General features: G+C 38.0%; 1 pseudogene across 1 annotated transcript; it reads right to left on the minus strand.

The window, feature by feature from the left end:
• Positions 1-866: 866 nt before the first annotated feature.
• Positions 867-17,277, minus strand: LOC148029029 (putative aldo-keto reductase 1; annotated as a pseudogene). The gene is made up of 7 exons (XR_015692361.1): positions 16,963-17,277; positions 16,630-16,798; positions 15,966-16,169; positions 15,471-15,644; positions 15,101-15,200; positions 13,733-13,886; positions 867-5,037 (listed from the first exon to the last, which is right to left on the minus strand). The product of XR_015692361.1 is annotated as a putative aldo-keto reductase 1 (transcript).
• Between the last annotated feature and the right edge of the window lie 4,198 nt (positions 17,278-21,475).

The raw sequence follows: 21,475 nt of genomic DNA on the forward strand, positions 1-21,475 counted from the left end.
TATGCCCTTCTTGGATGATGTTCCAATCAAAGGGTGTGCAGTGGATGAAAAGAATGAAGAGATGGATGCTCATGGATGTAGACAGTTTGTTGCATATCATATTGTGGATTGTGAGAGGATTTTGACACGTCTAGAAGAGGTGCATTTAACTCTTTCTGTGGACAAAAGTCTGTCTTTGGAGTTGAGGAGGTTTTGATTGTTGGGCATATGTGTGGGACTTATGGGCAAAGGCCATCACCAATAAAAATAAATGGGATTGATAGAATGCGAGATGTATGCACCAATGTATCAGAGGTGTGTAGATTCTTGGGTGCATGTGTGTTCTATTTGATATGGATTCCTCACTTTGCACATGTAGCCGATGTTCTTTATCAGCTTCTACAGAAATGTCAAAATTTTCATTGGAAAAGGAAGCATCAGAAAGCAATGAAAAAATTGAAGCAACTCTTAAAATCTGCTCCTACGTTGAGAAAGACTGACTATTCACATGGGAATCCTATCATTATTATTGTTGATACAAGCCCAATCGGGATTGGATGGGCAATTGGGCAAGATGATGAGGAAGGGGAAAGGTATGCAATACGCTTTGGTGCAAAAGTATTGACTGAATGACAAAGAAGATATCCACAAGTAAAAAGAGAATTATGGGGAATTGTGACAGCCCTTAAATGTGATAAGGAGTATTTTATGGGTGCTCATGTAGTCATTGAGACTAATTGTTTGCCAGTATTGGGTATGATTACTAGTTGTGCTACCACAGATATTGCTATGCTCCGGTGGATTGCATACATCAAATCTTTGAACCCTGAATTTCAACATATTGTAGGAAGAGATAACCCAGTGGCAAACATGTTATCTCGAGCACGCTATGAGAATGAAGATGGGATGATGGATGAGGAGGAAGAAGATGACTTTCTTATGGCTGAAAATGATGTTTCAAGAGTGAATTTAGTAATGCAAAGTGTTGCTAAAGCATTAACAGAATCTTGGACAACAAAGAGAAGACACTTTAGATGTTTTGCATCGTGTGCGTAAGTGCTTCTGGAAGACAAATATGCAGGAGAATGGCTGAGAATTGGTCAATATCTCAGTACATTAACAAAGAGAGATGAATGGTCAAATGAGGAGTTTAAGAAGATCAAGAGGAAAGCCTATGGATTTTTCTTAAAAGATTGATACTTATGGAAACATGCTAAAAAGAAACGGGGTATGACATTGCGAGTTTTGGGTGACAGAGCTTCACAAGTAAAAGTAATGCAAGAATTTCATGAAAGTTTGTGGGCTGGTCATAGAGGTGTTTGGGGTACTTTTACAAAGATCAAAGAAAGATATTGGTGGCATGGTATGTATAAGGATGTTGCTCACTTTGTGGAAACATGTACGACATGTCAAATGTATTCAACTGTGAGACATCAGGATGGATTGCAACCCACATATCCATTATCTCTTCATTTTAAGTGGGTGGTGGATTTGGTCACAATGCCTACAGGTCTTTGGCAAATGAGGTATCTTGTGCTTGCTCGTGAAGACTTGACTAATCAAGTGAAAGGGAGAGCTCTATGTACTAAGACGACAAATGCCGTATGTACTTTTCTCTTAGAAGAGATCTCTTGTCGATATGGGTGTGTGGGAAAAATTACAGCAAATAGGGGTGAGTTGGATGCAGATGAAGCTCATGATTTCTTTGCACAGTTGGGGATAAAGCTTGCTTTAACTTCAACCTATAACCCTGAAGGAAATGGAAAAAGTGAAAGAGGTCATCCACCTATTGTGAAGGCATCGGCAAAAGCATGTGGAGAGAAGATAAAAGAGTGGCCACTATTGCTCCCTTATGCTTTGTGGGCTAACAAAACAACTCATAGTGCTGTTATAGGATATATACCTGTAGAATTGATGTATGGTCAAAAATCTATCATGCCGATAGAAGAGATAACTTTCACATGGAGTGTGTTACCTTGGGAGGAGGAGTTGAATCGAGAGGATTTGTTGGCCTTACGCATTAGACAGTTGGAAATAAAGTCAGAAGACATAGAGGCAGCAACTACAAAGTTAAGGACAGCAAGGATACAAAACAAGAAATGGTTTGACAAAAGACATAGATTGAGACCAAGAACCATACAAGATGGGGATTGGGTATTGGTTTATGATAGCAGTTTAGATAACCAGCATAGTGCCATGCGTAAAGTTTCCAAGATATGGTTTGGACCCTATGTGGTAAGACAGGTGTTTGTTAATGCTACTTATGCATTAAATGAGCCAGATGGGACATCCATAAAACTTCCGATAGCAGGGAAAATAATCAAAATATTCAAAAGGCGGGAATCTACTGCTTATGAGTTGCCATAATTGGAAGAAAATAGTGGCCATGATACAGGAGCTAGCCAGGAAGATATGGAAGATGAAGAAGTAAAGGATATGGTTGCAGAGGATGAGGAGGACTCTGAATCTGGTGACAACTAGGATTTTGGCACATACCGGAGGATGTGCAGGTTCAGAGGGGATGGATGTCGTGATGTTATGAGGACATAGTGTGAAAATGTATGGAATGCATCATCATCCGACTTCTCTATTGATCTAGAGAGTCAATGTGATGTGAGCCATTAGTACTAGTACGAGTTGCATGAATTATCTGAAAATACTAGATTTTTGGATAATTTTAGTCTATGTTTGATATTATTTATTGTAAAAATTCAAAAAAGTTAGAAAAAGCTTCTAGATTAGGATGGCATGCAAAAAAGCTAGTTGCTTTTTCAGCCAGTTAGGGAATTTTCACAAGGACAGATTGACGAAATCGCGCGCGTCGAGATCGCTGTAAATAGGCTAAAAACTGCAAAATGAACTGAAGAAAGAAAGAGTGATCTGGGAGATCCGTGATCAGGTATCCTCGGGTTTTACCCCCCTTTCAGAGCCAACGGAGCCATCAGATTTGGGTTCCGGACAGCAGAGAAAGAGCTGATTTTTCTTATCAACGTTTTTGGTTTATGAAGGAGCTCCAGGAGAACTAATGCCTGAAGATTGCTTCTAAGTAGAGCAAAGATTCCAGGTTCTTTTAATATATGTTGTTCAATTCATTGTGATTTGTTTTTGTCGTGTTTACCACTTGGATATTCTCTATCTTCTCTTCCATCTCCTATCTCTACTTCCTTCTACTTCTGATCCCAGTGGATTCGACCTTTCGACAAAAACCCCTCCGACAACCCTCAACCATAGCATTCTGGGGAGGGGTTTAAGGGGTGGTCACTTGACGCTTCATACCCAGCTTGTCACAACTCTCAACCATACCATTCTGCGAGAGCCAACAATGTGCATGCACAGATTGAGCCTCAGTTAGCTGAGAGGCATTACACGAAGAGACTGCTAAGATGTAGCCACCATCGGACTCCTTAAGCTGCATGACATTTATCTCCTCAATCTTTACACTAGACTTTGCAGGTATAATACTGTGATCATTAGATTTCTCTTGCACTTTTTCTTTCCCTTTTTTTGTGCTTTTCATCGTGCATCTTATGGAACTGCGGCCGTATGTGTCTTACTTTCCCTCAATAATGGCATGTAAGATGAGACTTACGTCCATGGGACTTGCTGTGTCCACGTGACTTAGATAGGGACCTGTGAGAGTCCTTCTCATGACGATCATTATCTTTCTTGCCACTTCTGCCACCTCTAATGGATAAAGCATGTGAATTGTGAGAAGTATCATTGTTTTTCCCATTAATTTCTTCAGTCAAAAGAGCACTCTCTATATCTTTCAATTTCAGCCCATCAAGTTTGTTGGTACAGATGGTAGTGCAAAATGCATCCCAAGAATCAGGTAAAGTGCCAAGTAGAAACAAAGGATGCACACTATCCTGAAACTCAATACCATGTTGAAGCTATTTCTTTGTGATAGAATGAAACTGGCTAAAGTGAGCAGACAATGGGGTCCCCTCCTTCATGTGGAGATCCATCAACTGTTTAAGCCAATACATCTACGAAGCAGGGCTCTACTTTGCATGAAGTTCCTAAATCTTTTCCCATAGATTCCATGCACTCTGATCTTCATCTTCAAAAAAAGTTAATGTGGACCTCTTCAAAGAGTGATAAAATGATAGTGGACTTACATAGTGCATCTAAATCAGCCTAGTCATCATCATCCATGTTCTCAGGTTTAATACCTTTGTCTATTAGTGGCGTAATCTATAATTTATGCACCAAAACATACCATTTTTTACACTTCCAATAGCCATAGTTGGTGCCATTCAAGTTGGCAATGTTAAACAAAGCCGTACCTTTGAGATGCCGAGCCATAATGAGTCAAACAAAGCCAGACTATGCAAAAAACAACCTATTGTAATTAGTAGTAAACATGCCAAAACCACTGCTAAAACAAGCTAAAAATAAGAGAAGCTGCTAAAATGAATAGTTGTCCACCAAATAGTACCAAAAGTATATCAAAATGGCATTATTAATCTCAGTAAATACATCATAGTCCGTATAAAACAGCTTACTATAATAAATCACAGTAGTGAGAAAAAGAGAGAAAACAGTGAGCTAACAGTGATCCAAAGTCAAGTATGACTGCCAAGTCATATCCTTCATGAAGCGGGCATGTAACAAACACTATAGCAACCAAGAACCATGAGCCAAACACCCAAATGTGTCAGAGTAATCAATGTCAGTAGAAGGATACAAGCCCTGGCACATAAAGAACTCAGAGAGTAAGCTAAGCTAAGTGTATGCCTAACTGATAGGACCTAACAAAGGTCAGTGTATGCTCAAAGAGAAGAAAGATAAAATCAGCCTAAAAGCATCCAATGCATACAAGTATCTATCAAGAGCATAGACATGTAAGAGATCCTAGTCTCATCTACTCAAGAAGCTCAACTACATAAACCACAAGGTCTGCAATATCTAGAGATAGCATGAAGCTCACTGGTGGAAAGATCGATGTCAATCGAGCAACCAAGCTCAAAGATAGCATGTGAATACATAAGGCATCATGGAGCCAAGACCGTATATAAACGGAGCATCCAAAACAAGGGATCAGTCAAGCATCACCTATAACATCCAGTACATCATGTAACAATCAATGTCAAATCTCTAACAACCCAAATAAGTATTCAAGAGCTCCAAAGTATCAAATGAAAGACCAAGTGAAGCTTTAAGTGGTAATCAAACACAGACAATGTAAGGAGCATGCATTTTTTACATATGCTTTAAAGCATGTACCGACGAAGGGTCAAGCATAAACCATATGCATAATGACTATCACAAAGCATGCCACTATAGACCAATCTCAATCAACTGCCAACCAAGATGGAGCTCAATAAAATCTCAAAAGTAATTCCGAAGCAATACAAGACATGTGCCAACCTCCGTATATATCCGTGTAGTCATATGAATCACCAGGAACCACCCGTGACCAATAGGTAGAGCACACACTGACCAAATAGGCTTTAGCCATGGTTATTATAGTAGTAAATTCACTGTGAAAACTGAGTAAATCAATCCTCAAATCAAGATCAAAGCCACCTCAAATCATGGGCATATGATATACCAATGTACTAGCATCAATGGTACACATTAGTAGTGCATATAGAACACCCGAATCATGGCCAAGAGCAATAGGCATATAAAATCCCTGTTAAAAGAGGTTCAGCCATGCTATATACAACAGTTGTATACAACAGTGAATACACTATCAAACCAAGCTATTTTAGTACCAAAATCAACTCCAAATCCAATCCATAACATGGGCATAGCATTCCCATACATGTAGACATCACCCGAGCATAACCATGCATCGTAAGACCAACAAAGCTTACCATAAGAGCATCCAATACAGTGTTGCCATGTATTTTCAGCCAGCAAACCTTAGCTAGAATAGAGTAAATGAAGTGGTTAAATCAATCCAAAATCAACTCCAAGCAATGACATAGAATCCCCAAATATATAAGCATCAATCAGGCATAACCGGGCATCATCCAACCAATGGCAATGAGTGTAGACATCAAAGATGAGTGCTACCCTATTTTATGAGAATTTGTGGAATGTTACAACAATCCAAACTGAAGCTTAGCGCTCAAACCAAATGTCAAGAGTGGAAGGATCAATGACAAGCATCAAAGCAATGTATAAGTGCTTGTATAGCTGCCCAATGAAGGAGATATGCTGTAGGAGATGAAAAATGTAAGCTGCCGCTAAAAAAATGCTTGTTTCACACAATGTTATGCCACAATAGTAGGGTGAGGGCTATGGGGGGGCTACTCCAACTTGCTCGAGAAGGCTAAAAGAGTGCCCAAAAAGAATGCAACCGATAGGAAGCTCAAATGTAGTGGCTATGACTGCCAACAAAGAGATGACTGTTGTAGGTGAGCCCTGAAGTGTAAACATAAGCAAGAGCAAGAGCTATGGTGGAAGAAGCAAGAGCAAGAGAGAGACACACACACACAATGTGGAAACTCCAACAATCACAATGTGTGACCGACCTTTTCTTTAATCAAATGTCAGTGAAAGAAGAAAGAATGAAGTGAGTCATGGGTGCCCGCCACCTACAATGTGCAAGCACAGGTCCTGTCAGTATAGTAATACATGAGCAGCTAGGCAGAGTTGCCTTTACCCCCAACAATGGGCACCTTCCACCTGTAGTATATAGGTATGTAGGTACTGTGAGTGTAATGAATACATGGTCGATTAGGCACATGCACCTTTACCCCCAACAGAATCATCTTACAATAAATTTCTAGGGTCATTAGATATTAAATCTTATTCCCCAATTTTTCCTAGGAGACCATACACCTTTATGCCATTCTTGGCTTTTTTGCATTTTGAGTTGTGCTTTCACTTTCACTTCCATTTTTATCATGTTGGTGAGCTAGTGTATTCACAGACAATCCATTTGGATTTTTTCTTTAAATATGGCCTTTACATGCCCATCGCCTTTTTCATTTTCGTTGTAAATAATCTTGAATTCTTTATAGTTGGCCTTAAAAAGAATTAACAATAGTTATATGCTTGCTACAAGGTGGATGGTTGTTATAGCAATTCATGGTTTATACATATTGTAGTATACAACAATCCAAGTTGACTTGCTATCGATGATTGAATCAGCAATTTTTGTGCATAGGTTGATTATGGGCTTACTAATAGGATTGTGGCAAATGAGGATCATTGCACTCTTTCTATTGGTAAGCATGTTATTCATTCAATGTCCTTTACTACTAATCCACACCATATGTACAAATTGTACCAAGATGCGGTGGCATTTGTTCATAGCAAAGGTAAATTAGATATTTATGTTAGATTTGCATGCAATCCAAGATAGACACAAACTAAGGATGCATTGCTACTTAGGCAAACAATGCATGGAAAGTTAGATTTCTCCACAATGAGGTTTCTATTAAAAATATATAACATAGTGAATTCTATTGTGAAGAAATTGCATAATGAGAAAACCAGATGTGCTACTATACTTGCGAGAGTAGAACATGGTCATGTTTCATGATAATGATGATATTAGGAACCAGCTTGTTTCCTAATGCAAACATCACGGGACAACCTTGATAGAGTGATTTATTTGGAATCAATCAAATCAAGACATAAATGAATTGTTGTGCAAGGGATTTTCTATAAAGTGGGTTTGAAATGCAAAAAGAAAATTTTGGACAATGCAAAAAATGGGAGATATTTGTAGCCATATTTATTGCACAATGTGCTTAGTTTTATACCCTTCTTTCAAAGCATGTTGCATGGCCAAGGGTTTTTGGAGAGTGATCATGAAGGGTTTGTTGAATGGAGGAAGATATGATGGTATAGATAGAGGTAGACAATTTCATATAGTTTTTGGTACTTTGTTGTTTTTTGTGGCCCAATTAATTCAAGCCAATTATGGGAGAAATTTCAAGTAGACATGACAAGTGACATAACCTATAGCTTAGCTTTGTGGTCATGGTGATTTTCTTACTATCGTAGAAATACCCTTCAATATTGGATTGACGCACTTGAAAGACATATTATGGTAGCATGGAAGAAGCCTTGACCCGTTCAAGGGAATGCATAAGATAGATCATAGATCATTGGTTTCAGCTTATGATAATTCTTTGATTCTTGAGGATATGGATGTACACATGGTGCAATTGTAGAGCATGGCCTCTTTAATGAATTCCACTTTCAATGGGTGTTAAAGGATGACATTTTTGGATGTGCTTGTTATTGTGAAGAATTTGCCAAATGTTTTATTCTTTTGGAGGATTTTTAAAAACATACTTATACAATTACACATTAGAAAGATTATGGGGAAAAGATTAAGTTGTGCTAGCAATGATATCATGGAAGCAACATTGTTGTTGCCAACAAGAGACACAGTATAATGTGCCATTTAGAAAAAATGTTTTTTTGTGATGATTTTTGTTAAATTTTAGCTGTTATTCCCAAGGGCCGCTGTGAAGAGATGGCAAATGCAACTCTTTGCCATATCCTCTTTGGAGTTGTATATAGATTTTGCAAAATCTTAAAACATGTGAGTGATGATGTAGGGTGTAAATACTGGGAATCATAGCTTCATTGGTTGGATTCTTTCTCTTGGAAATAGTGAGAATTGCTTGCATGGAGGGAGTCATGTGGCCATTCTATAACACATGATTTTGCATAACACTACCATTGATAATCTCATTTCACACATCTACATGGATATCATTTTTTGCAAAAATGTGCGTCTTCTTTTAATGGTGGCTAGGATATCTAACCCTCACATAACAAAAATGTTGATGCATTAACTTGTACAGTCTTGTGTGAAATGCACTGGGACTATAGTGTTGATTCCATAGGTGAGAGTGATACTTATTCTTTCATTTACGTAACTGAGTACCTTAACAATATTGATGTTAGAGGTGGTCCCCCTGTCCCCAAAATTATCCATAGCTAACAAAAGGTACCCCTAATATACTTTTGAGGAAACTTAATTCTATCATGGACTTGTGCAATGGTGCTTGAATAGTGTGTATAAAGTTCCACAAAATAGTGTTGGAAGCTGAAATTATTACTAGAATAGATATTGGTGATTCAGTTTTTATTTTCAAAAATCACATTTAGTCACGTGTCAATAGCTCTACTATTTTTTATGAGAAGTAACTTTCCATTCTATTCGCATTTGCTATGACTATCGAATAAGTCCAAAGGGGTAACGTTGAGCTATATCATGGTACTCTACCTTAAAACTCTTGTCGTGTGTCAGTAGCTCTACTCTTTTTTATGAGAAGTAACTTTCCATTCTATTCGCATTTGCTATGACTATCAATAAGTCCAAAGGGTTAACTTTGAGCTATATGATGGTACTCTACCTTAAAACTCTTGTCTTCTACCATAGCCAATTATAGGTTGCATTTTTACGAGTGAAATCTCCCAATTCACTCAAATTTTTGTTGTTAAATAAATGGTGGATTTTCATTCCACCATAAAAATTGTATACCAAGAGGTTTTACAAAGAGCATGATAAATTTGCCCTCAACTTTCTATATTGTATTCATGAAAATTTTATTTGTCATAATTTGAATTTAATTTTTCCATTAAAGTGTTAAACTATTTGATTCATGAATATATGTGTTGAATATTCTTCACAAGCCATTGGAAAATGGAAAATCCTATGTTGCAACCGCTGTAGTGATCATCTAAATTTAGTGCTTGCCACCTCTCCCAATAATGTGAACTTGTGTCACTTTAAAGAAGGTGCAACAATGACATTTCAAATTTTCCTACTTCGTGTAATTCAAATGGTTATGGTACATTTGGCATTTGTTTAAGACATCTTTTGTATGTTTAGATGAGCTACAACCTCAACTTCTCAATGTATGATTCTGGATGGCTTGTTGCTTTATCATTTGTGTGAATTGTTGCTTTTATTTTGCCTTGGATATTGTCATTTGTTTACCTCTCTTTGCTATTTGCATTCTTAGTCAAATGAAGCTTTTGCTCAAGGAAAATAGTTATTATGGATTGTTATGTATATTCTATGATCGGGATATATAATTCTTGGTTATTTTCCTTTCAACGATAAAGTTGCTTGTGCAATGAAATAAGGCATATCACATGGCTACAAAACAAAGGAGAGAGGCAAGCACATGTTGGCACCCTCGAGCATCCAAGAACTCTTGAGCCAACAATGGCTTTTGCAATGCCATGAAACCATCTTAGAATGAGTGAGAATCATGTTCACGCCACCCTAGAATGCTTATCTAAGGAAATACAATCTTAAATGGCATCTCTTTATGGTATTATTTGGTAGATATCTTAACCTTCATAATGTAATTAAATAGGTTGTGATTCAAACTAAAAGGCACAACTGATGCAAATACAAGATAAGATGAGTGATGGGTGTCATGGTCAAAGGAATGTGACATGTGCTCAAGGTTTCTATTAACAAGAAAAATGAAGTGAGCTCTAGAAATGACATGTGTTATCTCATTGTTTTCAAAACAAGTGTCCATTATGCAAAAGAAAAAATTGACTTTGAAAATGTCATTGGTTTGTTGGTATAGATAAATCGATGTCTCATGTCTACATGATGGTTTAGTGGCAAAGCACTTTGCACATGCTTGAGATATCCTAGCACAAATGGCAAATCATATTTTTAATAGAGTATTTTGTGAGGGATTTCTAACTCATTGTTCAAACATACGATTGTACTACCCTATAAGGGTAAAGACTCTATGGTACCCAATAATTACAAGGCCATCATGATTGGCCACATGTTGGCTAAGATATATGGATCTATTATGGAGCAAGCTTTGAGCAATTGGGTTGATATGCATGGCATGATATTGATAGATCAAGCTAGTTTCAAGTAGGAATACATCACACTCAATCATATTTTCACACTACGGGCTATTATTGATATGAATAAGGCCAGGCATGTAAGAAAAAGATATATTGCTATTTTGTGGGTTTCTCTAAGGCATTTGATAAGGTGCCACATGCCATACTCATGAAGAGACTACAAGATATTGGTTTCCCTAAGGAGATACATTGTAGCATCTATGCTCTATACAAGATGGCGATACTCATGAAGAGACTACAAGATATTGGTTTCCCTAAGGAGATACATTGGAGCATCTATGCTCTATACAAGATAGCAATAAGTAGCATACAAGTCCCACGAGATATCTTAGATTCGATTAACTACACTATTTGAGTGAAACATGAATACCCACTCCCACCCACTTTGTTTGGGCTCCATATAGATGAAGTCTTAGACTATGTTGATAGAGACAAAGGGATTGAAGCTAGCTTAGTTGGGGTATTAATGCCTATATTGATTTACGAAGATGACATTGTGCTTATATCTAACTTACTTGAGGGACTACAAAGACATTTGGGTGCACTATCAAGTTTTGCAAAGATAGAGATCTTGGGGTTAACCTTGAGAAAACCAAGGTTATGATATTCAATACCTCAACCACTTAGGTGATGAGATCCAAGTATCAATTTATTTTTTATGGAGAGCCAATAGAGTCTCACATAATATGTATACTTGGGAGCCACTTTCAAAGGGCTACAATTTCCTAGAGAGACACACTAAAGGCTCAACTAGCACAAGCATATGTAGCATTAAGTGCATTACAAAGACTATGAACACACACAATTCAATAAACCATATATCAAATTGTGGCTCTTTGATGCACTAGTTATACCTACACTCCTCTATGGAATTACCATTTGGGGCCATGCCTATATTATACAAGGAGATGAGTACTTACATATGATGGACCAAAGATAGTTTTATGGCAAAAGGACCATATGGAGTGACCAATTGATGATAATACATATGATACGAGTGAAAAGCTCAACTTCACACAAGATCATCAAAGCTATGATGGGACCAACAACTATGGTGTTTGAGGCCCTACTCCACGCATTGTCTTTTTAACATAGATTATGGAAGCTCCCTCATAATAGATACCCATTGCCAACATTGGTTTCATCTAGACAATTAGCAACGAAGGATAATAGCCATTGCTGGAATAGTTAGATGGGTATATGGATGAGTTTGCATGGTCTACAAGTTGATAGATTACCCCCCTATGATTACAACTTGAGTCGCCCTATACTTGAGCTTAGCTTATCAAAGCACACTACCACAATCATATTCTTTAGCTCTTTGAGGATGGCTTCATCACCCCATCCAACTATATGGATACTTAGCTGCCACATGGTTTGAGGATTATGGATGTTTTAGGTTTCTTCCTCTTAGAGCTCCAAAGATGCAAAACCACTATTCAACAGGATAGGAGCCTCCTATAGCCACGTCCACCCAATCAAAGAGTCGTCACCAACATTTTCATTACTACATAGTCGAGCACAAGATTTGACCACCATCATTACTAAAAGACAACAAGCAAGGCTACATCATAAAAAAGCTTTATCTTTAAGGGATATCTTCTTGAACACATCACTAGAACTTATTCAAGCTAGACACCCACCTCCACCAATAAGAGACCTAGACACTCTTATCATAGACAAATCAAAGCTATCATTGAGCACCACATGAAACAAATATCGAGATGCTTCAATCACTTAGACCTACATTTTCACCTTGGGAAGATACCTCACCAAGGAAACGAGAATTTCCATATTTTTCCTTCCCTTTTTTAGTAGTTTCATTATGTCTATACCACAAGCATATTCTTACAAAGAATATATCTAGCCAAGGAAAATAGCATTTTCATATTTTCCCATCCCTTTTTTTGTAGTTTCATTACACCTATACCACAAGCATATACTTACAAAGAATATATCTAGCATCTAGTCTCATAAACATATCTTTTACCTTTTTTAGATGAGAGAGACTTTATTGTATGAACAAGTGCAATCTCATAGGCCCCATTGACCTTCTAGAGTTGATAATATTCTCTCTCTCTCTCTCCAGGTCTTCCTTGCTTATGGGTTTTCATCACTGGTGTTTTGCGGCAAGTACAACCAAGAAAGCAAACTTTGACGAGAATATGGGCACCCTCAAAGTTCATCTGACAAAGGAGGATTTGGATGAAGTAACGGCAGCAGGGCCGCCACATGAAGTTGCTGGGGACAGATATGGTGCGGAGTTTGGCAAAAGAACATTCCAATATGCAGACACTCCCCCACTGAAAGTGTGATGTGTAAAGTGAGGTTTTACACAATCTGGCTGGTTCTACTTACTGTTATCTAGGTGTAGCTACCACCACATAGTGCATACCCAAATATGTGTGTCTTGGTGCTTCGTTGCTACAAGTCGGCACTCTGGTGAGGCTAATTAGAATACTAGAGAATGGAACACGCACACTTGTGTGCTATTATTAGCTCCATCATAATATCAAGAGCTAGGATAGTTTGCATAAGCAAGAGAAAGAATATTGAGTATAAAGCACAATTGTTTTTGGAACCTGTGTTGGCCAATCAAGCAAAGTAGTACATATAAATGTTTGAACCTCATATATTGGTGCCCTTTATGTAGTTTCTCACACACACACGCACACACAATGCCTAGTGATGCAAAACATATGCAAGATATAGGCTAATAGTAGGAATTTAAAAATGAAGTAATGCAAACTCGTAAGCAGCAAGAACTTACAACTTTGAGACATAAAATGAAGTGATGCAAAAATAAAAACCTAAATGATGGGAGAAAGAATGCACTGTATTTCACAATGCACTGTAACACCATGTCACTAAGAATGCATACAAGATGCTTCCATGCCACTAAGAATGTAATAGGCACCATCACCTGGAATAGGCACCACTTCATCCCCCTGATGTAAAACCCAAGCCAACGCCAACTGCCCAGGCGTGCAGCCATGCTTCTTTGCTAAGTTCAACACACGCTCATAGAATATCTTGTTCTTCTCCAGATTCTCACCTTGGAACCGAGGTAGCCTCATCTGATTCAAAATAGATGTTCAAGAAAATTGTTATCCTGACGCTTTTTTGTTGATACAGTCCACCCACTTCACATACATGTCCCACACAAGGAACTAATTTTAGGATGGCTGGCAAATGTAATATGAGAGACAAATGTGATATGTCATGAGAAAAGTAAAAGGTAGACAAAGAAGGAGACATTCTTTCTTCCAATTATGACGAGCTTTTAAAGTATTATTTTCCAGAATTCAATTGGTCTGAACAGACGAAGGGGATTACCACTCACTCAGGCCTGGGCAGGACAGTTTTGATGGTCAATTCAACCAAGTTTCGGGATGTTGAATTTGAACTGGTCTACATTGGCGAACTGACTCGTTCCCTTTTGAATTGTCACTCTAAGAGAGAAGCAAGGTGGGCAACTCTCCCTCGATTCACTTTCCTAAACTGGCTATATGACAAGGCACCCATTCTAAACTGGAAGTTGGAATACCTCAAACTGGGATTACATTCAACATCATATCACTGTTCAGAAGTAACTCCCCACTACTTCTTATATACCTTCTAGGTGGGAGAAAGGGGGGTTAGGTGTTCATAGCCAGTAGCTGCATCATACACATGTCAAGCTCCGTTCATAGCTTTATGGAACAAGAGTGCCTTAATCTGAACATAAGTACTGGCTTTACTAGCAAAACCAACTAGACTCCACAATTATGCCACCATCTGGGCATCTGAGACAAGTATCATCTGGTCTATACAGTTCCTGCAAATAAAGCAGGTAACCATTCCCTGTCCTTTGTGATTATACCCAACAAGTTCCAACACACTCCAACTTATGTTGTTTTAAATCTTGAAAAGGGTTCTCAATGTAACATATCAGTTGACAGCTTCCTTCCGTCTTCACTGATCTGTGACTATATGTAGTCAACATAGTTATGCAATCAGGAAATATCTTGCAATCACCATACTCAACCCACTACCATCCCTCCATAATAGAACAACTTGACATTCACTTGTTTGTGTCTGCTCAAACCCAGACCAGACGTTGAAATGATGGCAGGTAAAGTTTCATACAAATATCAAGAAGTTGCACTTCGATCAGCTACTGACGCAAACAAGTATCTTGCAACTATAGAAGAATAAACAAAATGTTTACCATGATTACAAACACCAACTTGAAAAGCATATCATAGCGAACTTGACTGATAGTGTGAGATCTCTTCAGATGAGTACTTACCATGCGAGTATCAGTGCTCTCCAGCTTTTCAAGAATTGCCTTACCACTGAAAAATCCACGACCAAGTGGACTGTATGCAACTATTCCAATCCCCAACTCTCTGTCAGAAGGCAGTGCACAAGTTACACACTCTACTTTACAAATAATCCTAGAAAAGTAGTGCCTATTCCCATGCAAGCTGCAATACACCGACCATCCACAAGCACAGTTTTGAAACATATCTGTCATTCAGATGCAGTAACATGAGATCTCATTACTCTTACAATACACATGAAACTGCAGTCACCTGGTAACATTCAGAACTCCCAAGTCCCAAACCATGTTTTAGAGGTTACAAATGCAGATCCCCTTTTGACAGTTCAAAGAGTACCTGCACGTTGGAACAATCTCTTCTTCTACATCTCTTGACCATAGGGACCATTCAAGCTGGACAGCAGTGATTGGATGAACTGCATGTGCTCGCCTAACAGTCTTTGCACTGGCCTTGAGACAATCCAATATATTTCACTTTGCCTTCTTCTACCAGCTTTTTTAATGCTCCAACCTATGTTTAATGATGAAGAGGACCAGAGTTTCAGCGCATTCATGACTTTCCAAAGCCATGCAAAAGTCATAGACCAGCATCAAGAGGCAATCCACCACTAACAATGTACACTCCATCTTATCAATAAAGAGCGATTTCTTCAGTAATAGAAGAATCCATCTTTGATCTTATGAGCAAAATCAAACGTGGACCTTATTGGCCTTTCCAACAAACATAAAGGAAAGGATAAAAACAAACAATTTGTAAAGCTGTAATGCAGTACTACCTTGACATGCATAGAGTTATTGCAGGAAACACAGAAACTGGATAAACTGAGTTTACCGTCTCTTCAATTGGAACTGTTGTGTCGACAGGATGCTGGTAATAAAGATCAATGTAGTCAACATCAAGCCTTTTAAGGCTGGCTTCGCATGCCTCTCTAACATAGTCCGCTGAACCCTTCACTATCATGCCACCACTCTCTGTTGCAGCATTTCCAAACTTTGTAGCTAGCTGAATCTTCTCACGTGGGAAGTGTTTCAGAGCCTGTGTCGTAGCAGACTTTTAGCACCATTACAGAATCTGATCGTGCGTGAGAGCTGCGTGATGCATCTTAGAAATAAGAGGGACTCACAACAAATTGAATGTAATAAGCTCTTCGATGAAATATGAGTCAATACTTGATCCTTAGGATGATGCGTTTACGGACATAAAAGGATAATCAACCAATCTATCATCAGATCATGAACTCTTCAATGAGACGTGGGGTGAACAATTTGATTACTTGTGGAGGCTACAGGATGCATCTCGGATATATACAGGGGAATAAACAATTCAATCAGATTATAGGTGGGCTCTTCCATGAAATTTGGGTGTACACGCAATGAATTGCAAAAACTGGATGATGCGCTTTGGATATCATGGGAAAATGAAAAGCTGATAAGATGAGCTCTTCAGTACACGACGAGTGAGTGATGTTTGCTAACAAAAAAAAAAACATACGGACCTTTCCAACCAGAAGCTCATTTGTGAAGGGGCCATAGATATCCGAGGTGTCAAGGAACGTAACGCCACTGTCGATCACATGTTTGATAAGGTCGATGCCGACGTCGGTCGTCCACAGGCTTGCCATAGAAGGCAGACAGGCCCATACATCCAAACCCTAAGCGAGGGACCTGCACTGGAACAAAGCAGAAAACAGTCATACGCACATACAGACCTCTTTTTTGGCTTAGATCACTGCTCGGTATCCCGCATGATAAAGTCCCAGTTTTTTTTTTTTTACACACACACACACACACAGAGGAATTAGAGCTAGAAGGAATACACAGACGCATACCTTAAAGCCTTGGGAACCCAAAGGGCGAAGATTAAGAGCCATGATGATAATAACAATGACTGCTCAGACACAGAGCGAGCGAAAGAGAGAGAGAGAGAGGGGCACAGATGCAGCACCACCGATATGGTAAGGGCAAGCAGCGGATGCAGCTTTTACGGAGAGACCCAAGTGGAAGATCCTCCTCGACACTTGAGTTATTTTTGTATGGGGAAATTGCAGCTGATGACTCTTATATATAAATATAACACAGAGACAGAGTTTCTATATACTCAGAGACAGAGAGATCGGGAGAGAGAAAGGAGAGAGAGAGATACTTTATCCTTCGGAGGTTGAAACATTCGGTTTTTAGACAAAAAGAAACAACGTGAGAAAGGATTTGGTGTTTGTCACGCCCCACATCATTTTTGAGGTCTACATCTGCCACTGTAGTCTTTCGAATTTTAATGTACGGCCCCATATTATCTTCCTTCTTCGTACTATATTATTTTCTTTCTTCGTACTATATTATTTTTGCTGCTTCGTACTATATTATTTTTGCTGCGGGTTTAGAACGCCTAGGACTTCCCAGGCTTCTCTAACTTATTCCCTTTTTTAAACTTTCTTTTTTCAATCAAAATCAAGTCCTTCCCCTCTTTCTCTAGTGTAATCTTTTATTTTCTTTTTTCCTTTTTTTTTTAATTAAAAGCCGCTCCACCTCCCTCCCTCTCGGTGCCCTTTTTTTAATTAGAACCCTCCTCCTTATCTCTCATTTATAATCTCTCTCTTTTTTTTTCCCTTCCCTTTTTTAATTAAATTCCTCCCCCCTCTCCTCTCTCTCTCTCTCTCACGTCTCTCTCATGTGTAAGGCGCCTAGATTCTCTCTCTCTCTCTCTCATTTAGATTAATTTTTTTAATTTAAATTTTTTAAATTAAACATTTTTAAAACTTATTTAAATTTTAAGTTTTATTAACATAGTTTTTCACGCACTTTGAGAGGGAGATAGAAGGAGAGAGAGAGAGAGAGAAGAAGAAGAAAGACAAAAAGAAAAAGACGAGAGAGGAGAGGGGAAAAGAAAAAAAAGAATAGACTTTTTTAAATTAAAAAAAATTATCCCCCTCCTCCCTTCTCTCTCATGTGTAGGGCCTAGGTTTTCTCTCTCTCACAGTTAGATTGAAATTTTTAATTTAAAATTTTTTAAAATAAATATTTTTAAGTTTTTTTAAATTTAAAGTTTTTTAACATAGTTTTTCACATACTTTGAAAGGGAGATAGAAGAAGAAGAAGAATGATCAAAAAAAGAAGAAAAAGAAAGAGAAAAAGACGAAGAGAGGGGGGAAAGAGAAAAGAGAATAGTTTTTTTTTAATTAAGCCTTCTTTTATATAGCTTTTGACTTAGAGAGAGAGACAGAGAAGAAATATATAATTTGAAAGAGTGAGAAAATAGGGGGAGAGAAAGAGAAAGAAATAGAGAAGAAAAAATGTATAGAGAGAAAAGAGAGCGAGAGAAAAAAACTTGAAAGAGTAAAAGAGAGGAAAAGAAAAATAAGGAGAGATAGAGAAATATACAAATAGAAAAAAAAGAAAGAAGAGGAGAGAGAGCAAGAGAGATGGGGAACAGAAAGAAAGAGAATTATAGAGAGAGAAAATATAAAATTTAAGAGAGAGGAGGGAAAAGAAAAAAGGAAAAGAGAGAAGAGAGAAGAGAGAGGGGAGAAGAAAAGGGGAGAGAGACAAAAAAGAAGAAGAAGAAGGGAGAGAGAATTGTAGAGAAATAAAAGATAAAATTTAAAAGAAAGAGAAAAGAAAAAAATTTAAAGAGAAGAAAAAAAGAAAAAAAGAGGAGAAATAAGGAAAAGAGTGGAGAGGGGGAAGAGAAGAAAAGCGAGGAGAGAGAGAGAGAGAGAGAGAGAGAGAGAGAGAGAGAAGAATAAAGAGGAAAATAGGCAATGAGATGGGAAAAAAGAGAAAAGAGAAAATATTTTAATTTAAATATTTTTTGAGAGCGAGAGGAAGGGAGAGAGAAGGAGAGAGGGGGGAGAGATATATATATATATAAGATCAAATTTAAAAGAGAGAGGAAGGGAGATAATTTAAAAAAAATTAGGAGAAAAAGGAGCAAAGAGAGAGAGAGAGAGAGAGAGAGAATTATATATAGGGAAAAGATAAAATTTGCATACTTTAAGACAGACTGTGGGGGGGGGGGGGGGGGGAAGAAAGTGAAAGAAGAAGAAGAATAGAGAGAGAGAGGGGGAGGGAACATGTAGAGAGAATTATAGAGAGAGGAAAGACAAAATTTAAAAAGAGAGAAAATAAAAAATAGATGAGAGAGAGAGAGAGAGGAAAAGCGTAGAGAGAAGAAAAGGAGAGAGAGAGAGAGAGAGAGAGAAAATAAAAAATGTAAAAAGAGAATGAAGAGAGAGAGAAGAAGAAGAAGATTTAGGCAAAAAGAAAAGAGGAAGAGAAGGAAAAGAGAAAAGAGAAGGGGGAGAAAAAAAGGAGAGATAGAGAGAGAATAAAAACAGGGAGAAAAAAAGGAGAGAGAGAGAGAGAGAGAGAGAGAGAACTAGGCGAGGAGAAAAAATAAACCAAAATAGAACGTAGAGAGAGAGAGAGAGAAAGAAAATTAGACATAGGGAATATGGGGGAGGAGGGGGAGAGAGAGAGAGAGAGAGTAAAGAAAAAAATTAGAAACAGAGAGAGAAAAGAGGAGGAACAAATATGAGAAATGGATTGTTGAGCGAAGTTGTAGTGCGATAGCATGGCAACTTCACTCGTCGCGAAGCGCGCGCGTATAAAGAAAAAAACTTGAAAGAGAAAAAGAGAGGAAAAGAAAAATAGAGAGAAAGAGAGAGAGAGAGAGAGAAATATACAAAGAGAAAAAAAGAAAGAATATGAAAGAGCGAGAGACATGGGGAACAGAAAGAAAGAGAATTATAGAGAGAGAAAATATAAAATTTAAGAGAGATGAGAGAAAAGAAAAAAGGAAAAGAGAGAAGAGAGAAGAGAGAGGGGAGAAGAAAAGGGGGGAGAGAGACAGAGAGAAGAAAAGGGGGAAGAGAGACAGAGAGAAGAAAAGGAGAGAGAGAAAAGAAGAAGAAGAAGAAGAGAGAGAGAATTGTAGAGAAAGAAAAGATAAAATTTAAAAGAAAGAGAAAATAAAAAAATTAAAGAGAAGAAAAAAAGGAAAAAAGAGGAGAGAGAAAAAAAAGAGTGGAGAGGGGAGAGAGAAGAAAAGCGAGGAGAGAGAGAGAGAGAAGAATAAAGAGCAAAAGAGGCAGAGAGATGGGAAAAAAGAGAAAAGAGAAAATTCTTTTTCAAATTTAAATATTTTTTGAGAGAGAGATGAAGGGAGAGAATTTAAAAAATTTTAGGAGAAAAGGGGGCAAAGAGAGAGAGAGAGAGAGAATATAAACATAAAGAGAGAGAATTATATATAGGGAAAAGATAAAATTTGCATACTTTAAGAGAGACTGAGGGGGGGGGGGAGGGGGGGGGGAAGAAAGTGAAAGAAGAAGAATAAGAATAGAGAGAGAGGGGGGAGGGAACATGTAGAGAGAATTATAGAGAGAGGAAAGAAAAAATTTAAAAAGAGAGAGAATAAAAGATAGATGAGATAGAGAGAAAGGAAAAGCGTAGAGAGAAGAAAAGGAGAGAGAGAGAGAGAGAGAGAAAGAGAAGAAAAAAATATAAAGAGAGAATAAAGAGAGAGAGAAGAAGAAGAAGAAAAAATAGGAAAAATGAAGAGAGGGAGAGAAGGAAAAGAGAAAAGAGAGAGGGGAGAATAAAAGAAGAGATAGAGAGAGAGAAGAACAGTAGGGAGAAAAGAGAGAGAGAGAGAGAGAGAGAGAATTAGACATAGGGAATATGGGGGGAGGAGGGAGAGAGAGAGAGAGAGTAAAGAAAAAAATTAGAAAGAGATAGAGAAAAGAGGAGGGACAAAGATGAGAAATGGATTGTTGAGCGAAGTTGTCGTGTGATAGCATGGCAACTTCACTCGCCGCAAAGCGTGCGCGTATAACGCTAGTCCTTTAGAAGTTGAGCCACTCTAGTCTCTCAAAGCTCAATGTCCAATGTCCATTGTCTACTTGCATTTTTTGTTCTATCAACAACAATCCATAGGCAACTCCCTAGGGATTTTGGCATCATTTTGTGGTTTACCGGTTCTTTTTCAATAGGGGTTTGTCCATATCCATCAAGTGTTCATTCCACTCGAATCTTTTTAATCAATTTGAGACAATTTTCCTCTGGAGCACATAATATGAAAATTTTCTTTAGATCCCAAAGCAACCAGAAGACTCCCAAGCCTATGTGGCATAAGGAGGACGAGAAGTTTGGTATTCAAGAAATAAAGATGGCTTTTTTGTGAAGGGTGATTGGGGGTTTTTTTATGTTTATATATATATATATATATATATATATACTCTCTCTCTCTCTCTCTCTCTCTCTCTCTCTCTCAAAATTGAATACACATGCGCGCACACACACACACTCTCTCTTTCTCTTTCTTTCTATATCATTCTAATGCAATATAAA

The sequence above is a fragment of the Lygodium microphyllum genome, chromosome 11 (assembly GCF_053477565.2).
Source record: "Lygodium microphyllum isolate KBCC chromosome 11, Lygodium_microphyllum_v1.1.10, whole genome shotgun sequence".
NCBI classification, from domain to species: domain Eukaryota; kingdom Viridiplantae; phylum Streptophyta; class Polypodiopsida; order Schizaeales; family Lygodiaceae; genus Lygodium; species Lygodium microphyllum.